Raw genomic sequence first — 20533 nt, forward strand, 5'->3', positions numbered from 1 at the left:
ATATGCCTAAAAATTATCACTTTTAAGTTCTCAATTAGTTTTGCTCTGATTTTAATTATCTTAGTTATGTTTGTCTACCAAACTAAGGGAACTTTTTTCCTTTTAAAGCTTGCTTTCTGTGTGGGATTTCCTTTGATATCCTAGTCTGAAACATGGAAGAGTTCTCCGATTAATTTCTTCCAAATTTACTTAAAACTACATAGTATTTTCCAGTGACAGTTTATGTTATGAGTTGTCATGTGCTAAAAATTATTATGACAGCTGAAAGCAAGGGGTGAGAGAATGTGCACTAGTTTTAATTTGACTGCTGTATTTGTGATTCTATAGCTCACATTAGCACTTCTTGAGTAAGAGTAACATTTGTAAAGCACAAAATTTTAGTGTAATAATTCACCTGCAGGAGCATGAAATTTAGAGTCAGAGCTTAAGGCAAGACGGGATCACCAGTTCATCTAGTCCAGTGGTTTTCAAACTTTTTTTCTGGGGACCCAGTTGAAGAAAATTTTTGATGCCCGCAACCCAATGGAGCTGGGGATGAGGGGTTTAGGGTGTGGGAGGGGCTCAGGACTGGGGCAGGGGATGAGGGGTTCGGAGTGCAAGAGGGGCTCTGGGTTCGCAGTGGGACTCAGGGCTGGGGATTGGGACACAGGGTTGGGGTGTGGACTTACCTCCAGTGGCTCCCAGTCAGCAGCGCAGCTGGGGTGCAGAGGCAGGCTTCCCACCTGTCCTGGCACTGCGGACCGTGCTGCGCCTGAAGCAGCCAGCAGCAGGTCCGGCTCCTAGGTGGAGGTACGCAAGTGGTTCCACATGGCTCTCGCCCGCAGTCACCGCCCCCAGTGTGCTCAGGGTGGGGGAAGCGCGCAAAGCCCCGTGGCCTCCTGCCTAGAAGCTGGACCCGAAGCTGGCTGCTTCCGAGGTGCAGCACGGTGTCGGAACAGGTAGGCACTAGCCTGCCTTAGCTGGGCAGCACCGCCAACAGGACTTTTAACGTCCCGGACGGCAGTGCTGACCAGAGAGACCCAGTGACTTACATGCTGCGACCGGGTCGTGACCCAAACTTTGACAAACGCTGATCTAGTCTAACCTCCCATGTATCACAGGGCCCCAGTGCAACCCAACACCTGCACACTAAACCCAACAACCCAAATTAGACCAAAATAGTACAGCCTACAGGAGACTATTATGTACCATAAACAGAGGAGAGACAAGGTGAACAAAGGCCCCTGCACAGGCAGGGAATTGATTACGTGAGATATACCCAGACAATCCCAGAAAGTGATCCTTACTCCATGCTGCAGAAGAATGGCAAAAACCCCAAAGATCAGTGCCAGTCTGACCTGGGGGAGAAATTCCTTCCCATCCTCACATATGGCAATTGGTTAGACACTGAGCATGTGAGCACGAAAAAGCCATCTAAGCATGTGAGAAAATGCTTAGTGCCACCTCAGAGCGCTGGCCTACCCCACCCAATGCCCCATCTCCAGTCTTGGCCATCTCTGATCCTTTTGAGGAAGGGTATTCCTTCTGGAATACATTGGGGACCGGTTGAAGCCCTGAAGATTTATGCAAAAATCTGTTTGCTGTCAGACCCTTATAAAATGGTAAGTATGCTTTTGCATTTGATGAGTAGTAAAATGCTGTGCTAATTGTTTCTACCTGACTTGCTTAAGTAAAGTCTTGTATCACCTGGAGTCCTTAATGGGAAGAGTTAAAACTTCATTTACAGTGCTCAGATCATCTCCCCGAAATCTGTGCATGGAGGGAACCCTCCAAATGTGGATTGCCCACCTACCATGCAAAAGCGGCCTGGCTAATTGCCCAGTACCATTCTCTCCACCACCACCTAGCCACCTCCCAGGTCCTAAGGAGGGCTCTACACAGGTCCACAGTCTATTCAGGGAGAGGTACAACAGGGTAGGGCTGGAGAGGGATGCACATCATCTCTATGCTTCTCCAACAGAGGGGGAACAAAAATGGATTCTGTATGGAGACCTATTGAGATGGCAGTGGCTGTGATCATTGGGGCCACATGGGGCGAACAGTCTGCCAGATATCAAAGTCTGTGAGAAGTCACCTGCACAGATGGCTAGTGACTCACACAGAATCCCCAGGCTTGTGGGAGAACCCTCGAGCTTTTGCAGTGAGTCAAGCTTTGCTCCTCCCCTAGTCTCCCCTACTCTAACACAGTAATGTCTCACTGAGGGGATTCTGCTAGAGATTTTCTGCATCTGAGGCGCCTTGTGTGCGTTTTACCATATAACACAATGACCTGGTCCCTAACTTGGTATGTCCTGTGGCCTGAGAAATCATCAAGCAAATGATTGGATACTGACAAAAGACCAAAACATTCCTGAGACTTTTGCCTAATCAATTGAGAGCCACACAATACAAATCTCTGTAAAATATGAAATTACATGATAGTGATGTCCTCTAATGACACAAAAATACCACAGGATTGCAAACGTCCTCTCATGACATAATAGAGCTACTCTAGTAATACAGAAACATTACCTATAATCATATTATTTAGCAACCCGTACTCCAAGTCTTTTATATAAAGTTGTCAAAACCCCAGCAAGGTAAGTACAATATAGACAACATTTTGCAGACTGATCTTCTTGTATGACCTATGTGAAAAATGTAGGACCACATTCTCTGGTGTAATGCTGTCCTTAATGCTGGCTTAATTGGATTGTGGGAGGTAAATGATAGGGAAAACCCAGCTCATTCTCCCCTCACAGATGAAGCATTAGAAGACATACAGACATTCAGTAGTATAGCTTTATAAAAATACAGAACCATAGGATCTGCAGGTAACCTAGTCCCAATACAATGGGTCATCCACATGGAATGCTAGACCCTCCAATCTCCTTCCAGGCACTCCTTTGGTTCTGGGAAAATGGATGGCTTAATAGCTGACTACCATTTGCATTTTGGTCTGCGTCTCCAAACTACCTCCTCTTTCAAGGTGGCGTGGAGAGAGAAGTGACAGATAAGAAGTCACTGCATCTCTGAAATGCATTGATTTCCATGGGATTTTCTTCCAGGAACAATGCAGGTAACTCAGGGAGCCCACCACCTACAATAGTTACTTACCTATCTAACTGGCTATGCACCCTGACGTACAAAGAACCAAAAATGTCATTGTTCATACGTAGCAGTGACTCGGGACACCAGGAAGCATGTCACACAGCTTCAAATTCCTTCCTTCTGGGATCTGTAGATTCATTCTGCATACATTCACACATACTTGCTCCCACTCAAAAATGCATAATGGAGAGAAGAATAGGGCCCACAAAGAGTCTTTACTTTTTCAGGTTCATGCTAAGATGCAATAGAAATGCCTGTGAAACAAAGTCCCCCAGCTTCCTCCAAATGAGTGTCAAGGATGAATAACAAGACTAGGACTGGAAACAAGCCTACTGGCACCTTAAATAGCCTTCAATCCCATTCAATGGCTTGTTACATATACAAGTTTCTGCAAAACTCCACCATCTTCTGTGATGTCACTGAGTTAAAAACACTACATGTTCCTGCTGGATTGTCTCATCTTCCCTTAAGACAAATAATTTACATTTAATATACTATATTCACTCTGTCTGTTGGAAGCTGAATATATGTATTAGACTATGTTAAGTTACAATATCATTCACAAGATATATGCTCCTCTGAACAGATGTGGTATTTCTATGAGTTTCTACATGCTGAGGTTTTTAACCATTATAAATAATGATAGAGGATAATTAATTTAGATAAAATTGGTACATCTTTTTATTATCCTTCTGTGTCATTGATTTCTCTAATTCAGCACCTTTTATCTCCATAAAAAACATAATAAAGATATTTCCTTTTCATATTTCCAGATAGATTTTTACAGAACTAATTTTTTCTAAACAAGGAAAAGCATGTACTAGAAACACTAATGACTTTTGGAGATGAAAAAAACATTTTAGGGACACAGCAGCATGTCTGTTGCATTTCTTTATTGTCAATTTAACTAAAAATAACTGCATGCTGATCTTTTGAAAAAAGTAACTGCAAAAGAGAGAAAACATAATTGCATAATACCATAAGTATGTTCAAAGTCATTGTTCCAATGCTCTAAAATTATCAGGTATAATGTCTTACAATAAAGAGAAATAAAATGAATTTTTAAAAAGTCTGCAATTATAGTAACTGCCGTTATTAGTCAAATACTCTACATGGAGAAAGAATGACTAGACCATATTAGAGAGGTTGTAATTACCAGACTGACCTTCTACCAAACCACACGCTGGGTCAACTTCCAAGTCTACTATGGTTAACTGCCAACCCTGCTCCCTTTACCAGAGAATATTACATAATTAACTCCTAACCATGCAACTAAATCCAATAATTTGACAAATCTTTTAGTAATGTACCATTTCTTTCCAGGAAAGATCTCATGATTTCATAATGATTCTCTGGAGGAAATTTCTTCTTTTCCCCTTTCACCCCCAATTCAAATTATAGTCATTAGCAGTTTCAGAAGTCATCAGATATGTCTACCCAACTCAGAATTGTTCCATAGTGTTACAGTAATTCAGATTCAGACATAACACAAAAAAGCTAAAATTGCATTTTCATCCATAATAGAATAGTAGTTATCTTCCTTAAGGGAGAGGTGTGGGGCCTTCAGGGATGTGAAGTGCACAGAAATATTAACAGCAGTCAGTGGAGGTGCTGAGACTCCAACCCAAGGTCTCCCAGATTGCAGCTCTGTGCATATTCCCCAAGGCTCGAAGGTATTGTGTGGTGGAAAGGGTCTCTCTGTCTCTCAGATGTGTGATATTTCCCCTGAGATGCCTGCATCCTTCACAGACCTGTGAAATGAATGGGTGCCACATGATATGTGCAACACTTGGCAAGTCTGCTTTTTGTTGACGCCTTTCATCTGAGGAACTTCGAAGTCATTAATTAATGAGATCTCATACTAGCTCTGAGAGAGAAACACTGAACAACTTGACCAAGGTCACAGGGTGAGTCAGTGTCAGTTAGGAAAAGAGCCCAGGAACCCTGATTCCTTAATCCCTTGTAAAAAAACATCTCTTTGAACCAGGTCCATTGGAAGAGTAGTGAGTAGTTCTGATGTATACATAACAGAGCCTGAAAGAGTTGAACACTTTAAAGAAAATCCTTTCAGCATATTATTAATATTTAAATATTTATGTCATATATCATGTATACTAAAATCTATAGGAAGGAGGCATTCATACCCACCTGTACTATATTTTCATGGTCATGAATGATAAGCTTGCAGTCAGTAAATTTCTCTCAGAATGATTCCAGTTAAAATGACATGAAATAATGATGAACAGGTTTCATAGCAGATGCAAGTGCCTGATTATATAATTCAATTTTAATGACAAATATGACGGTTTTGTTTTGTGCAAGAGAAGAGAAGATTTATATAATCATATGAAAGAATCAAATCTTACACACATAAACACATATGTTTGTTATTCCAATATAAAACAAATGCTTACTAATCTACAGAGAAATTAGATGGGGGACCTGGGGTGAATGACCGTAGTATATCCTTTATACTGAACTTAGTGATTAAGAAAGAAGAGAGAATTAAAGGAAAGACATATCTAAGCCATCACTCCTTCATAAATATAATATCACTTGCCTAGCTACAGAGAGGAATCTCATTAGCAGATTTAGATGTAGCATTCCATTCAGATCAAATTTGATACTGCATAACATGGCTACTATACTTTTGTTAACTTTAGATGACAATACATTTTATAGAATGCACTTTTTTTGTTAATATTACAGCAGGGAAATTATATTATCTAGGTCACTTTAACAAACATTGGCTCCGAGTCTGCAAATGGTTCCAGAGTCCCATTGAAGTAATGCATGTCGTATTAGCTAGGCATAACAAACACTTGTAATTTAATTGTAAAAATTGAGTCAGTGGTACTCTGGGTGAGTACTGGGGTCCACCTATGCAGACTCAATTGCAAAAGAGGAGTTACAGAGCCCATGCTTCAATGAGTGTAGGGAGAGATTCCAGGATAAGCCCCATGGCTGACAGAACAACATCTCAGTTACTCTTACTTATTATTTCTTATTTTCTTCCTAAAATTCCAGAAGCTTTGCTTTCTTAAATACTATTAACAAAGTAAGAAGCATTAAATACCTGTTACAAAACTATATGTGATGTGATTGCTCTATAGCATCACAAGAAAGCATTTAAAGGGTCACTTTATAAAAGTTGTGGATCATTCTATGAAAAAATCAGGTCCTGCAGCGATAGCCTATGGTGCAATTTTGTTGCTCATATATCAATAGATTTATAGTACTTTCATACTTGACACTTCTAGTTGACAATATATATATATATATATATATAAACTGCTCCCTCAATACGTCTCATGCACCAATCTCTCAATGGCAATGCTGGTTTTATTAGGTGAGCTTTTCTAACTTAACAATAAAACTTACAAGCAGAAAGTTTTAAAGGCTGTTTACTAAGGCACTCGTTGCACTTCATTAACATTTACAGATATAAATAGGAGCTACATGAGCTCCCTGGGTACAGGCAGGTGGGGTTGAGGAGGCCTGTGTGCCTGCTTACTCCCTGCTGGAAGTAAGTGATGGGGGGACAGGGCAGAGTCTTGGCTGTTCCCCAGTGTCCTGGCAAGCAGAGTAGAGTGGGTTCCAGGGGGTTATAGCTGGCTTCTCATGTAGACCAGCAGAAAATCACTTCATCCCTAAAGCCAAGGGAAAGTGGGCTAGGATTGTATTTCTTGAAAGAAATACAATGTATTTCTTGAAAGAAACTGGGTGCTCCTGGGGAAGCCCTCACAATGACGGTGTCTTTGGGACACAATTTAATCAACAGACACGTAAAGAATATCAAATACAAGCAACTGAATTGATTGGATTATGCATAAACATAAGAACAGCCATACTGGGTCAGACCAATAATTACTCGAGCACAGTATCCTGTTTTCCAACTGTGGCCAATGCCAGATGCTTCAGAGAGAATGAACTGAATAGGGGAATTATCAAATGATCCATGCCCTGTCATCCACTCCCAGCTTCTGGCTGTTTAGGGATACCCAGAGCATGGGGTTGTGGCCTGGCCAAGTTGGCTAACAGCCACTGACGGACCTATCCTCTATGAACTTATCTTATTCTTTTTTGAACTCAGTTATATTTTTGGGTCTCACAACATCCCCTGGCATCAAGTTCCACAGGTTGACTGTGCATTGTGTGAAGGACTTCCTTAGATTTGTTTTAATCCTGCTGTCCATTAATTTCATTGGGTGACCCCGGTTCTTCTGTTATGTGAAGCAGTAAAAAACATTACCTTATTCACTGTCTCCACACCATTCATGATTTTTTAGACCTCTATCGTATCCCCCCCACCCCCGAAAGTCAACTCTTTTCCAAGCTGAACAACAAGTAGTAATCACTGTGCAAATATGTTACATGTTAAAGTTTAACAGTAACCTTATTAACAAAATGTAAAGATAATTATGATTAAAGAACATCAATAACTGAACAATGCTACATGTACTAATTCAATCCATATAAATATACACATGCTGTCTCATTAAAAAATAAAAATCTGTATTGATATATTGGTGCCATTTAGCTGCCTGTGTGAAATGCTATCAATTTTCTAAATTTTAAAATAACTGTAGATGAAGTAAAATATAAAATCAGTTATGAGAAAGTTCAAGCATGTGGTTTGTAATGTCAAATATGTCTCTGACAGCAGAATATACACTACTCTGATGTACCGTAACACTACAAATATGTTCTATAGTGTGATCCTTAAGGAAAAAAAAAATTTCTAGATAAAACTGTTCACTATTTTTTGTAATAGAAAGAAAGAAAGAAAGGAAGAAAGAAAACAAACATCAGGTACTATTACTTTGGGATCCAAACCTGCAACCCTTATTCTGATTGGTCCCACTGAAGTTAATGGGACTACTCACTTAAATAAGGACTGGTTGCATAAAGATGGACTGCAGGGTTGGGCATTTTATGCACTGTATGCTCCATGAAGAACAGGTCAATTTCTTCCATTTTTTTAATGGTGTTTATTCTTCTACCTGATATTCCCCCAATAAGAATAATATCTACTTCTGGTTACGATTTAAAATTATTTGGGAAAATAATATAGAAAGAAATATTATGTAAGAAGGCAAATAGATTACTAAAACATTCTAGATAGGCCAGAATCAGGTTTCTTGGATTATTTATGAAGTTAAGAGGAATACCTTTCTCTTATATTAAGTTCTCACTACCAGAGGTGTTATTCTGAAAGAGAAATATAGAATTCAATTCTGCAAGGTGCTGAGCATTCTTGTGAAATGTTGAACACCCTCAATTCCCACTGATTTAAGCAGGAGTTGAGGGCACTCAGTGCCTCAGACTGTATGACAGACATGAGCAAATTTGAGCTGCCAAGCGTTGTGATCGACACTATAGCTGGCTAAAGCCCTCTGATTTTAAAAATTAAATTATTGATCAACAACTCAGATTTTTCCCCTACTGAAAAAACAAATTTTAACTAAAAACTTTAATCAAAAGACTGAAATTCAGGAAATACCAGCAAGCTATACAATTAAAATCAGAAAAATATTTCCTCAATTAGCAACCTAAGAACACAACAGAATTCTGCTTTTAACTGCCACAGTAAAACATTACTAGAATTATTTTTGTGTGTGTTATCTGTGTGTGGGACAGGGCACTAGACTCAGACTCAGAAGATCTTCTGCTAGTGGCTTGCTCTGTGACTTTGGTTAACCCATGTCACCTATTTGCCTCAGTTTCCTCACTTGCAAAATGAGGAAAAGTATAGCTCTCTTTCTATGTAAAGCTCTTTGAGCTATTTATGAACCAAATAGTGTTAATTATTGACTAGCATCAATGCTCTCACACATATTAAATGCAATATTCTGTACAGTACAAAAACCTTGCAATCTGTCATTTTCTTGATAGCATTGTCATAGCCATTCAGAGCTACCTTCTGCTGAGATTTATTAAACAGAGTCAGCATGCCCTGAGATTAATCCACAATTAGGTATGGATGTCAGTATTGTAAAAGCTTAATAATTAAGTACATCCCCATTTGTTCGAATATAAATTCCACAGTCCTGAGGAACATGAACCCTGATAGGCTACTAATAAACTTTCTGGTTGTTCATAGTTAAGGTCACACTATGCCTACTCTTGTAGGCAATAATGCTTCCATTAAGAACAACAACGCCACGAGGTTACTGTAAGTGTCTGATCCTAATCCCGCTTAAGTCACTGTAATGTTTCCCACTGACTTCAGTGAGCTTTGGATCAAGCTCCAATTTAGGTGTTCTCAATTTAGGAATTCTCAACCTTTCATAGTGTTAGTGTGGCCCACTTAACAGAGAACTTGTCTTGTGGACACAGCTTTTCTACCATTCATCATTCTACCAACTTCCTCACTCTCTTGGAAATAGAGTAACATCACTGCAACAACTAAAACAGATACTTACATAGAACTGCAATATTTGCCATGTATGTATTTTTAGCATTATCAAAATACAGTTCAGCAGGTGGAAAGAAAAGAAGAAAAAGAAGAAGAAAAAAAAAGACAAGCCAGATTCCTGTAATCAGCCATTTCTCCACAGAACACTTTGGAAACTACAGCTCTGATCTACCCAAAACCAAAAAGAGACCCTCCCCCCTTCTATATTTCCTCTGAACACACCACGCACACACCCATCCACCCCCACAGAACTGATGTGGGTTGGTCTATGATTACAGTGCTGATAGTGCTTTTGAGTAGTTTTTGTCCATTTCTTCTGTTCTGTTACTTTCTGTTCTGTTACTTTTGTCCATTTCTTCTGTTCTGTTTCACCAAGTTGTGAAAGTGTCCACCCACTGAAGATTCAATAATAACAGAGTCCATTGATCCTGACAGAGTGTAGTACAAAGAAGATCTATTAGCAATGCTGTATTAGTTCTCCCCATATTTTTGTCAAAAGGAGGCAATACCATGCCACAGTGCCTAATGTGTTTTATATACCTCAATAAAAACATTTAAATCTCCCAGTCATGAAATGGCTGCACTGTGGGGAAAATGGGGCCGCACTGTAGGGAAAATGGCTGCACAGTGTGGGGTATTGGGGCGTTACTTTGATGAATTCACATCAAAATTCCTTTCAGTATACTAGAACCATGTTTTCCTGAACAGAGCTCTTCTGGGCCATGGAGGAAGTAAGGATATTTGCATTTTTTAGCCTATAACTGTCATGTGGGGTATACAGAATCTCAGACTGTGTGTGTTTATACACACACACACACACACGTCATATAAATATACACACACTGTGTGTCTATATATATATGTATATTACTCACACTGTATGCAGCGTATGGTATAATATACTGCAGTAAAGTAATGTATAATTTAAGAAGAGAGTGAAAGAGAGACTTTTCCTTGTTCATGAATGTCAGATCTTCATTATGGAAGACCCATTCCTCACAATGAACAGTGTAAATAAAAGCATTATTTGGCAGAAGTTTAGCTTTTAAAATATTTGCATCCCCAATGTAGATGTTTAATTTGGTGTTTTGCACCATATTAGTTTAGGGGGAAATAAAACTCACACATTAACTATGAAAGGAAATGCTTTGTACATCTGCTGTAGTGCACCTTTTATAGCTTGATAACAGCTGCTTTATGGTGTTAGAATCTAGTTGAATCCCAGAATGGCCTCCATTTCAGCACACACCCTAACAGTTACCACCCAGCAATACTGTAACTGAGTTACGACAGGTTGTAAACTTAGATCAGGAAATTATTGTAGTCTCAGATACTGTAGCGTGGTGACCAAGGGGATATGTCAGCTTTGTAATATTGGGAACCATTATTGGTCAGAAATTTCCAATTCATGAGAATAAATTGACTAGAGACCTTTTTAACCAACACTATTATTATTATTAGTCAATTTAATATAGAAGTAAATATTACTGTTGATAAAGGCCCTAGTTCAGGAAAACATCTCTTTCAAGGACAGCATTTAAATTGGTCCCGCTCAAGTCAAGTTTTCCTGAAGTGCAGCCAACATATATAGCCCATTATGGAGTGTGCATTATACTCCAATATTAATAATGGTAGATTAGAGAGCACTCCGCTTCATAAGAAGTGTTCAAGCACCTTCAAGGAGTGTGGTCCAAATTCGTGAAGAGTGCTGTGAGACAGGCCCTGAGTTCTCATTCCTGCCAGATTGTGGAATTAACTTTGGAAAAGGGAACACTTGTGGCTACTTATCACTTGAAACCTTTCGTTTAAACCTGGGGTGGACAAACTATGGCCTGGGGGCTGCATTCGGCCCTTCAGACATTTTCATCTGGCCCTCAAGTTCCCGCCAGGGAGCAGGGCTGGGAGCTTGCCCCGCTCCAAGAGTGCCATGGCTCCCGGAAGCAGTGGCATGTGCCACCTCCGGCTCCTATGCGTAGGGGCAGCCAGGGGGCTCCTCACGCTGCCCCCGCCCCAAGCGCCACCCCTGAGGTCCTATTGGCCGGGAACCATGGCCAATGGGAGCTGCAGGGGCGGTTCCTGTGGACAGGGCAGCACACAGAGCCGCCTGGACATGCCTCTGCATAGGAGCCAGAGGGGAGACATGCCGCTGCTTCTGAGAGCTGCTTGAGGTGAGTCCTGCCTGAAGCCTGCACCCCTGACCCCCTCCGGCACTCCAAGCCCCTGTCCCAGCCCTGATCCCCCTCCCGCCCTCCGAACCCCTCGGTTCCATCCAGGAGCACCCTCCTGCGCCCCCAACCTGTCATCCCCAGCCCCACCCCAGAGCCCACAGACCCAGCCACCCACCCTGCACCCCAACCCCCTGCCCCAGCCCAGAGCCCCCTCCCACACCCTGAAGTCCTCATTTCTGGCTCCACCCCAGAGCCTGCACCCCCAGCTGGAGCCCTCACCCCCTCCAGCACCCAAACCCCCAATTTCATGAGCATTCATGGCTCACCATACAATTTCCATACCCAGAAATGCAAAAAGTTTGCCCACTCCTGGTTTAAACAAACACAAAAATTTTAAAAGCTTCCAAACTGATGTCCCGAAAAGAGGTCCTGCAGTTGAAGTTTAAAAAGCTCCGTTTAATGACTGCTTGACATATTTTTAAAAATACTATAAAACTGAAAAAATGATGACATTTCTTTAATAATAATGGATATTCTTTCCTACAAGTCAGCAGCAACTTCGTAGCAAATCAAAGGCCAAGTTCTGCCTATCAAAGTATTCCCACTGATTCCAATGGGAATTCCCACATGGACATGGTGAGCAGAATTTGGCCTGAGATGTAAGCTCTCACATACACAGTGTTACTCCCTTTTAACATTACAGGTAAAAACCAATCAAGTTGCTAATTCCACCAACCCATTTTGTTAAATATTTTTATTTTAGAAGCAGAATATTTTATAGTGAATAACCCCCATGTACAGTAATTGCCGTTAAAAACGTATCATTTAACAATGTTTACCACACCATGCTATTGAACATACATAGCTGTTCCCTAAAATTAGGACAGAAAATAACTTCAGTATCTCAAATATTATGGCATGGCTAGCAGTCACTAAGTGTTAACTTTTCAGTGGTACCTCCTATATTTTGCTAAGCAAACCTACCCTCAAGATAGACTGATGGGCTGAATTTGGATTGTACAAGCTAAATATATCAACCAGGGAGAAACAATTATCTTAGTTAGTGCCATTACTCCTGAGAACTACTGCTTCAATTTCTGGCTCGCATCGTTGAGGATTATTTCTATTCATTTCAATTAAGGTCTAAACTGAGTCTTTTCTATAACGATGCTCAACTAGATTTGAAGCACTATTCCATGGAAAGCATACTTACTTTCAAATGGTAGCACTATTCTCTCTTTTAGCCAAAAGAACAGAAAGGGACCACTGAAATGTGTTTATGTGTGAGTGCAGGTACACTCATTTTTAAAGGTGGCTCTATTCTCCATATTTTGTGCTGTCGCAGAAATATGGTAGAATCACAGCTCCCTAATTGAGCCAATCAGAGAGAGTGATGGGTGCCATTTCTGACCTGCAATTAGACCTGCTACTGAAGTTATGTGGATCAAATTGATAACCTGCACTTAAGAGCAGAAGCATGACAATTTCAAATGATAGTACTGTATTTTTAGCCTCTTAAGGTTGGAAGGAACTTCTAGTTGATCTATTCCATCCCCCTTCATCTCTGCAGGACTGATTGAATTACGTCTGACATGTAATTAATCCAGCCTTATGTATTTCCACTGAAGGTTATTACATACGCTCTCCAAATAGTTGTTTTCATTACTTTTAACTTCTCACAGTCAATGTTTTGTCTCAATTATCCATCCTGCTGCCTCTTGTTCTGTCCTTGTTCACTAATTAGAGCTGCTTTATCTACACTTCCTAATTTCATCTGTGACTGATAGCAGTAGTATAAATCAGCCATGAGGAAGACTAGAACCAAGAAGTACCAGAAAGATTACTTTTGTGACAGTCCGAGCCTAAGGCTTTTTTGTTTGGTTGTTTTGTTTAGGTTAAGTGTTTCAGATAAGTTTTAAACAACTATAGAAAATCAAATTCTCCTCAGTTACCCTGGTCTAAATCCAGATATACTCCAGTGAAGCTAAATTTTATATATAGATATACACAGTAACGCCTCACTTAACGTCGTCCTGGTTAACGTTGTTTCATTGTTACGTCACTGATCTATTAGAGAATAAACTCATTATAGTTGTGCAATGTTTGTTTATAACATTGTTTGGCCATGGGGGCTTGGAACCACGGTGGGCCGGCAGCCCTGTGGATCAGCTCCCCTCCACCCCTCACAGCACCTCCCGCCCGCCGGCAGCCCTGTGGATCAGCAACTCCCCCCTCCCTTCCCCCGCCTCCCACCTTCAGCAATCAGCTGTTTCAAGGCATTCAGGAGGCTCTGGGAGAGAGGGGGGAGGAGCAAGGACACGGCGTGCAGCCTCCCCCCTCCCTCCCTGCACCTCCCACCCGCAGCAATCAGCTATTTTGTGGTGTTCAGGAGGCTGTGGGGGAGAGGGGGAGCAAGGACGCAGCATTCTCAGGGGGAGGGGGTGGAGCAGGGGCAGGAAGGGGTGTGTGGAGCGGGGGCGGGAAGAGGCGGGCAGGGGTGGGGGTTTGTGGGAAGGGCAAACCTGGGGGTTGAGAACTCTGTGGCACTTTGAAAAGAACAGTAAGAGAAGCAGCCGGACGATCCACCCTCTTTCACCCACTGACTCCACCACCTCAACCAAGCTTCACAATAATCATTGCTGAGTACAATATTTAATTGTTTATTTGTTTAAAATTGTTTAAAATGTGTACCTGTATTACATTGTTTGTGTAAAATTGTTTAAAACTTATATTGTATACGTATATAATGTCTTTTGTCTGGAGAAAAAAGTTTCCCTGAAACCTAACCCCTGTCCTACGTACATTAATTCTTATGCGGAAATTGGATTTGCTTAACATCGTTTCACTTAAACTTGCATTTTTCAAGAACATAATTACAACGTTAAGCGAGAAGTTACTGTATATATAAAGATATATCGAGAGAGGTTTGAAAATTATGTAGAGGAACGAGTCATTTGTGAAGAGTGAGGTGCTCCAGCAAGTGCCAAGCACTTCTTGAAAGTTGCTGAGTGCCCTTTACTGTTAATGCAGTATTAGCCCCAATGAAAAGCAACAGTAAGTGCTCAATAAAATAGCTGTATACCTCTAAAGTATGCTACCTGGTACCAAACACATGAGGAATAAAAAGAGTCACAGGTAAGTTTAAATCTTCTAGTGCAAAATGCCATCAAAGATGAATAGTGAGAAATGTGTCAAGTACAAATACTGAAAGAACCAGAAAGTCTTCCAAGAGGTTATACTGACAGTATGACAACACAGCACAATGGATTTGTAAATGAATCATGTGCTTAGGTTCAGAAGGGAAGGGTCAGCATTAGTGCCCAAGAGAAAAAAATATATTATTTTGGGTTGAAAATCAAGGGTCAAGACCACACTAGCTAACAACTGAAGAAAGGCATTATCTAGGATTACTATTGTAACACCAGAGGAAAATGGGAGTCAGTGAAACCAAGTTATGAAACATGTTAAAAGAGTGGAGAATCTCTCAGATATTGAAAAGTGTATTGGTAATAGACTTTTTAAGGAACTGGAAAAAAGATAACATTGTAGTCATATTTTAAAAATATTATAGGGAAAATCCAAGCATCTAAACATCTAGAAGCTTGAAGCCGGTAGTTAGAGAAGAACAGACAATATAACAGCAGAGAGGATAAAATATCTTGATCAAACAACATAACATTTAGTCAAGGATATAACATGTAGGCAAAGAGCGATTGATTTGAGAAGCAAGATAGGTTCACAAATGGTAGATCATCCCCTCTGCTCCACAGAATTTGTGGTTATTGCACAAAGACATGAAATGGAAACACAGGCAGTCTCCAATCAGATTATAAATTTGTTTTAATCAGCCATTGAGGAAGCAATTGCTACAGCAGGGTGCCATCTTCTCTCATCCTTCCGAAGAATGAATAATTTCAAATACACTAGGAACCAGCTGGCCCAAGTAGCTAGGTGCAGAGGGGTTTTTTTCCTGCACTAATCTGTGCATATCATTTGTGTCCATATAGTAAAGATAGAAAAGGTAAGGTGTAAACGTGCACACTATCATATTACAGACTGTTTTGTTAAATGTATCCAGCTGTTGGCCATACAATAAAAATGTTCTTGGTTTTGGGCCAGTAATAATCGGAAGCTTCCAACACAATCTTTTTTGATCTCTTTTTAATGTTTTGATAGAGTTCTAGCTGAGAATAGCGCTTTACATGCTCCCCACCTCAGATTCAGGTCAGCAGGGTTGATATTTCCTCTTCTCCTTTCCCATTGACTTTGTTCTGCTAGGATAGCACACTGTGTAATTCATTTTAGCTAAAAGGGAGCAGCATGCATTGCACTCTGAGCTGTGAGAAAGGATAGGTATTCTCATAGTTCACTTTTTTTTCCTGGTCAGAGTGTGTGTGGGGAGGGGAGTGGGCCACTCAACCACACACACAGATTCACCGTGTTTTATGAGCAGTTCTGGAAGAGTTTAACCTTATACAGCAGATATACTTGTGGATTTGTGGATGTAGGTAAAACAGACACTTCAATACTTTTTGCCTGTGCGAATGCATTGTAAATCCACCTTCCTGAATACTGCTCCAAAGTACAGATTATCTGGACTTTGATGCTTTTTCTGGACAGTTCCTGCATTAATGCATGAGAGCTGTTTTTCAGGGATTCGTTCCCTTGCTGGGTCTGGCCTCAGTTAGTAAGACACAAGAGACGCCATATCTGGTCCTCAGGTACTTCTGCCCCAACCACAGTGCTTTGTTCCACCACTCCTCTCCTTCCACTAGGTGACATTACACAGTGCTCCTCCCAGAAACACTGCTGTAAGAAGAGGGGAGTCTGTCTCATAGCTGGTGTGGTCATCTGGTTGAGGAAACCAAAGCGAGGGATACAAACTTGTGTGTGACTACGAAATGAAGAGGCTGGGCAATCTGCCTGAGGCTGAAGAAGGAAAAGAGACAAATAGCAGTAAAGGCTGAGAGAGAAAGAATAGGGAGAGGCTGTAAGGAGTAGAGAAAGATCATGGGGTAGTGTGGAAGGAGAGTGAGGAAAGAGACCAAGGGAATGAAAGAACAGGAAAGAAAATACAGTCAAACAACTATATGCTATTGGTGGTGGATCAGTTAGCGGCCTTTGCCTGGTAGCATGCATCATCTGAGCAAAGACTGAACTGAGACCCCTGAGTGTCTGCATTGTGATGAAGTGAGCCAGAAGGAAGCCTTTGATGCTGTGCAAAGCTTGCCTTAGAAGAAATTCTCTCTCTAGATAGCTAACCACTAGAGCCCTATTCAGTAATTGAGCAGGATGAACACCTACTGTTCTTATTTAATTCAAATGTTCTGATGCTATTGTTAGACTAACTTGTTTATGTTTTTCTACATGTACTTTACTAGCTATTCTCATCAAAGACTCACTAAAAGCTAGTACTGTGTGGTAATAGTAGTACTGTTTACTGATATAGTAGAGAAACTCCAGCATTAAATGAATCTTATGCCAATATTCAACTGCATGGTCGTGCTTCTGTAATTCAAAGCAAAAAAAAAAATCAAATATATATCTTGACTTTAGTAAGGCTCTTGATGCTGTCTCGCATAACCTTCTTATAAACAAACTAGGAAAATACAATCTATATTTAGCTACTATAAGATGGGTACCTAGCTGGTTGGAAAACCATTCCCAGAGAATATTTATCAGTGGTTCACAGTCAAACTTGAAAGGCATATCGAGAGAGCTGCCACAGGTATCGGTCCTGGGTTTGGTTCTGTTCAATATCTTCATGAATGATTTAGATAATGGCATAAAGAGTACACTTTTAAAGTTTGTGGATGATAACAAGCTGGGATTAAAATTCAGAATGATCTGGGCAAACTGGAGAAATGATCTGAAGTAAATATGATGAAATTCAGTAAGGACAAATACAAAGTATTCCACTTAGGAAAGAACAATCAATTGCACACATAAATGGGAAATGACTGCCTCAGAAGGAGTACTGCGGGAAGGGAGCTGGGGGTATAGTGGATCGTAAATTAAATATGAGTCAACAGTGTAAAATTGTTGCAAAATAAGCAAATATCATTCTGGGATGTATTAGCAGGAGTAAGCAAGATACAAGAAGTAATTCTTACACTTTACTCTGTGTTGATAAGGCCTCAACTAGAGTATTGTGTCCAGTTCTGGGTGCCACATTTCAGGAAAGAAGTGGACAAATTGGAGAAAGTCCAGAGAAGAACAACATAAATTATTAAAGATTTAGAAAACATGACCTATGAGGGAAGATTGTAAAAAATAGGTTTGTTTAGTCTGGAAAAGAGAAGACTGAGAGGAGACATGATAACTGTTTTCAAGTACATAAAAAGTTGTTTCAAGAAGGAGGGAGAAAAATTGTTCTTATTAACCTCTGAGCAGGGCCGTCCCTAGCTATTCTGAGGCCCTACGCAGCCCCCCCATGGGGGGGCAGGCCTTGGGGAGGGGTGGGGCTGGCCCCGGCCTCCGTGGGCAGCTGGCTTGGGAGGCAGGGCAGAACTGCCCCCTAGCACTCACCGGTGGTGTGGCTGGGGCCGGGTCGCTGCACTTCCCACCGCCAGTGAGTGCAGGCCCGGCCCTGCTACAGTCCTCAGGGGCAGGGCAGGGGCGGAAAGAAAGGGGGCTTTGGGAAAGGGGTGGAGTGCAGGTGAGGCTGGGGCAGAGCAGGGGTGGGAAAAGGCGGGGCTGGCACCATGGGGAAGAGGCGGGGTAAGGGCTAGAGCAGCATGGAGCTGTGCAGGGCACAGGAAATTTGGTGCCCCAAATTTTCTGGTGCCCTACGCAGCTGCGTACTTTGTGCATGGGTAGGGACGGCCCTGCCTCTGAGGAGAGGAAAAGAAGCAATGGACTTAAATTGTAGCAAGGGAGGTTTAGGTTAGACATGAGGAAAAACTTCCTGTCAGGGTGGTTAAGGACTAGAATTGCCTAGGGAGGTTGTGGAATCTCCATCACTGGAGATTTTTAAGAGCAGACTAGACAAACACCTGTCAGGGATGGTCTAGATCAGTGGTTCTCAAAACCGGTCCACCGCTTGTTCAGGGAAAGCCCCTGGCGCTCCGGACCAGTTTGTTTATCTGCCGCATCCGCAGGTTTGGCCGATCGCAGGTCCCTTGGCCCACGCTGCTTCCCGCAGCCCCCATTGGCCTGGAGCAGTGAACCGCAGCCAGTGGGAGCCACGATCGGGCGAACCTGCGGACGCGGCAGGTAAACAAACTAGTCCGGAGCGCCAGGGGCTTTCCCTGAACAAGTGGCGGACCGGCTTTGAGAACCACTGGTCTAGATAATACTTAGTCCTGCCTTGAATTCAGGGTACTGGTCTAGAAGACCTCCTGAGGTCCCTTCCAGTCCTACACCTCTATGATTCTATATTTTGTGATGAAAATGCATCATCTGACAGATACAGATCACAGTCTAAGATCCTTCTAATTCACTTCTTATTTGAAGAATTCTTGTCTTAATTACAACAGTAAAAATTCAAGCACTACATTCAGTTCATCCACTTAACCTTACCTTGTGTAAATTGGGGATAAAGGCGATTAAAAATATAAATCTGCAGAAATATACAGATTATGGAGCTGTGTGGATGCCATTGTATCATCATTCAGAAAAAAATAGGGTTCATCCTTCATTAAGCCAGAAGCTGTATCACTTTTTCTATATATAGACCAGTTAGGAGCTATCACCCCCCATAATTTACCTTTGTTCCCCCTTGCATCCTCTCCAAACTAACTGAAACAGACTGAAAAGTCTGTATAAACACATATGTTATCCTTGAGATTGGGCTTTTGTGATATGGAGTTCTCTCTCTCTCTCTCTTCCCTTTGATATTTAATGAGTATATCATTATTGTAGCAAGATCTGTCAGTGAGACTTCAGTCTTTCTATAGCACTTTTCACAGTATCCAAGCACTGAATGTCACTATGCATATTAATATTTTGTGCTAATGCTTATGCTACAGCATGACACACACTTGATTTGTGCCCAGCATGTCATATAATCTCTTCTTGCTCAGTGTTACACCAATATAAATATTTTCAACAAAACAAGTGCCCTTTGTACATACTAACCTGTATTTGAAGAACACCATAATATGGGTAAAAACAAACAGTCAAATTCCAATTAATTTGATGCATAATGCATGTATGGAATGACCAAAAATTTCCACATCATACTACTTGCTGAAATGTGCACCCTATCGCTGGGCAAAATCTTTCAGACAATCATTTTTTGATTAAAAATGCATATTTGGGTCAACCAAAACATTCTGAATGTTTGTATTGAATTTGCTGAATTTTGTTGAAAAAAAATCCAAAAATACTGTTTTTGACATTTTCATAATGAAATGTTTTGATATTTTAAATCTGAAGTGACTTTTTCAAATTTGGACAGTCAGTTATTTGCACAGCTCTAGTTCAATATTCAGAATGGGACTTCACAATGTATTGAGAAAGGGTAAAATAGCTGGCACTAGTTGATTCACATTCAGACTTAGCAGTTGGAAGGAGAAGGTAAGGTTACATGGTACCATGCTACATTAGACCTAAATGAATCTCTGATACTCCACTTTCAAGGCTATGACCCTAAAATAATGAGAATTTCCTAAAGCATATACAGCATTCTTCCTATTTGAAGAGGGCAGCATACATTTGTTTCCTAAATTAGGTGGAATCCTACAGATGTTGCCATTAAGTGTACTTATGGGAATTACAATCTTCTGTCAGACAGACAGATAGACAGATCGATCCATTGGGCTCTATTAACAAGTTGACAGCATTCCTGTGAAATATCAACTAGGTACAATATGCATATTGACAATTACCTGGTCTCTCCAGCTTTTACTGGCTT

General features: G+C 41.1%; 1 protein-coding gene across 1 annotated transcript in view; it reads right to left on the reverse strand.

Annotated features, from left to right (window-relative positions):
- The window catches only part of LRP1B (LDL receptor related protein 1B), a 1292938-nt gene that overhangs the window by 1051025 nt on the left and 221380 nt on the right, over positions 1-20533 (reverse strand). The window lies entirely within an intron of this gene.

Source organism: Natator depressus, chromosome 11 (assembly GCF_965152275.1).
Source record: "Natator depressus isolate rNatDep1 chromosome 11, rNatDep2.hap1, whole genome shotgun sequence".
Taxonomy (NCBI): Eukaryota; Metazoa; Chordata; order Testudines; family Cheloniidae; genus Natator; species Natator depressus.